Here is a 3,434-nt window from a genome sequence, read left to right as displayed (position 1 = left end):
TCAATCCTCTATCTGTCATCTATCTATCTACCTGTCTGTCTGTCTGTCTATCTATCTATCTATCTCTATCTGTATGTATGTATGTATGTATGTATGTATGTATGTATGTATGTATCTATCTATCTATCTATCTATCTATCTATCTATCTATCTATCTATCTATCTATCTATATCTGTATGTATGTATGTATGTATGTATGTATGTATGTATGTATGTATCTATCTGTCTGTCTATCTGTCTGTCTGTCTATCTATCTATCTATCTATCTATCTATCTATCTATCTATCTATCTATCTATCTATCTATCTATCTACCTGTTGTGGAAGGGTCTGATGCTGTTTATATTTTTGATGTTAATTCCACTCTCCTGGGATGGGTTGCAGATGAGGAGTGAGTCATGAACTCAGGTGACTTCTTGTAAAATATCCCCTAATGAATAAAGGAGCCAATCCCTGGGCAAGTAGGAGGGATTTCTGGTTGGATGGGGAAAAGAGGAAGTGGGAGAGAGAGAGGGTTCTTTTGGATAGGGGATAGCGTGAGGACAAGTTGTAACTACTAGTGTCTTCTGGTTTCAATGGTGGATCTGTCAGGATTTTCCCCTGGAGGATTTAGATTTAATAAGGCTTACAAGATTAGGATTTTAGTTGTTGCACCCAGGGATTGAGTTACCATTGTTTCTGAATTAAGTTTATGTGGCGTTTTCCTTCACAAGGTGGCTCGTCTGGGCTCAAGAGAGAAAGGTACAACAGTAAAGTGTGGGTTTGCCTCATGTGCACCACAAAGGCCGTAGAGGATTTGAAGCATTGGGCTGGCATGATATCGACTCGCCAGTGGGAACCTAGTGAGCTGGGTGGAGAGATTGTGGAGCTCTGAGTCGCAGAGTCCCCATGAGATACGAACTAGCCATCGAGACTGCCAGGGCTGAGTGTAGCAGGGGGTAATATTTCCTCTCTCTCTCTCTCTCTCTCTCTCTCTCTCTCTCTCTCTCTCTCTCTCTCTCATTTATGTATCATCTATCTATCTATCTATCTATCTATCTATCTATCTATCTATCTATCTATCTATCTATCTATCTATCTTTCTGTTTTCGGGTGTGCATGTGCCATAGTGCCTGCATGGAAGTCAGAGGACAATTTGTGGGAATCACTTCTCTCCCTCTGTCACGTGGATCCCAGAGATGAAATGACAACCATCAGTCTTAGGCCAGCATCTTTACTTTTCTGAGGTATGTCACTGGCCCCTGATTTTTAATTTTAACCTCAAGACTTAAAAAAAAAGTTTTTTTTTTCAGATTTGTGTATTGGTGTTGTATCTGCATGTATTTCTACACCACATGTGTACAGTGACCATGGAGGCAAGAAGAGGGTGTGAGTGGAGTTTCAAAGAGTCGTAAGTCACCCTGTGGATGCAGGGATTTAAATCCAGTCATCCGGAGGAGGAGCCAGTCCTTTCAGCCACCTCTCCAGCCTCTGTGAGTTCTAGTCTGGTACTGAATCCATGCATGAGGTGAGAAGGAACCCAGCAGCATTCTGGGAAAGCAGGTCAGTGTGGATTCACCTCAGCAGGAAGCTGAGGTCTTAAGAGGCGTCTTGCACAGCCAGGACTGAATGCTTAATTCTAAACTCAGAGATAACCTTGTGGTCATAAATCATTGACACTGGGCCACGTCCCTAGCTGCAGAGCTCTGTGGGCGAGGATACATTTGTTTTCTTCAGTGCTTAAAAACAGGTCCTGCGGTTGTTATGTCAAGAAGATGTGTTTTTTTTTTGTTTGTTTGTTTTTTTTAAATTGTACATTGTGTTGTAAGGGTGGTCATGTGGCACCATGTAAGTCTGAGGACAACCTGCATGTCTTTCCATGTGAGTCCTGGGTATCCACTCACACTCAGATTGTTAGACTTGGTAGGCAAACAGGTAGGCAAACACCACTAGCCATCCTCTCACCGAGATGTTTTATTTCACAAGGTCTGTAAAAAAACACTCGGGTGGCTTGCTGGCATGTTGTCTCCCATGGGCATTGAACCTGATTAGAAGACACTGATGTCTGTCCCTTTTCTATGCCTCTTTTCTATGTGTCCCCCTGCTTAGCTGTGGCACAAGAGGCAATTAGAGGAAGTCTGTAAGGCAGAAGAAACCCAGTTCTTCTACTGGTCTGCGTCCTGTTCAGTCAGCCCCTCCCAACACTGCCTCATGGTGGCAATCCTTTTCAGAAAGCCGCGGTTTCTTGGTCCAGTCTGTGGTGGTTTTAGTATTTGAAGCAGCAGCCTTCTTGTATTCCTTATTCTATAGATATACTACCAGGAAGCCAGGGGCTTCTCCTTAGAAGGCCCAATGCCTGCGGGGTGGGGGATGGGGGTGGGGGGCTCGGATCAGTTCCTTCTTTGATGCTTTTCTTTAAGCTTTGACACTTGATAGGATAACACTCTGCTCTCCTATCTTTGTTCGCTTCCTACATGGGGACTTTAATGCACTTTTGGCCTTTTCTCCGTGACTAGCTCCCAGACCCCGCTTCACCATTCTCCGAATATACTGAAATAGAATGAAGAACCTGTAGTCCTGGCTCTCCATTGGACTGAGAGCACCTTTGCCCAGCCACTTTATGAGGCAATGGCCCAGGTTTTATGGCCCCGATTTGCAGGTCAGAAAAACTGAGGCAGTACTCTGATTATTCACCAAATTAGAACCAGAATTGAGATTAGACTCTTAAGCTTTTAAATCAGAGCAGTCTCAGTTACCCAAGACTCTATCTCTGCTCCCACCCTCAGCTCCCAGTTTACATTCTTCCTCTGGGGGAAAGACTAAACCAAGAATGGTTTACCTGTGTGGTTTTATCTCTTCATGTGTTTATATCCCACAGAAAGATCAAATGTGCATATTAGGGTGTATTTTTTTTTATTATTATTATTTCTAGAATGTTAGCAACTCTACTGTGGGGCTGGTCTTCCCTTTCTTTTCTCTTACCTTTTTGTCTGATACACACACACACACACACACACACACACACACACACACACACATTCTACATAAATTGGAGACACTGAAAGGCTCCTAATCACCATGAGTTTGTATCATACTGACCACTTTGGCCTTAATTCCACCCTGACCCTACCACTGAAAGCTTCCCACCTCATACTCTGCCCCTGTCAAGAATCCTAGGCACAGTATTCCAAAACCTAAGCAATTCACATTTGAGGACATGAATTCATATTCTCCTCCTTTGGAGGTTTTTGAAGCAGGGTCTCTCATAGCCTGAAGCCCATTCAATTGTGGGACCTGGCTGGCTGTAAGCTCTAGGTACCTGCCTGTCTGTGTCCCTGCTCCAGCTCTGGGGTTATAGATACATGTCAGCTTTTATTCACGCCACTGCTGGGGATCAAACCCAGGTCCTTCTGCTTACACCGCAAGCACTCTACCCATGGAGTCATCTTCTTAGA

Source organism: Mus pahari, chromosome 3 (genome assembly GCF_900095145.1).
Source record: "Mus pahari chromosome 3, PAHARI_EIJ_v1.1, whole genome shotgun sequence".
In the NCBI taxonomy this organism is placed as follows: Eukaryota; Metazoa; Chordata; class Mammalia; order Rodentia; family Muridae; genus Mus; species Mus pahari.
Note: the sequence above shows the minus strand (reverse complement) of the source record.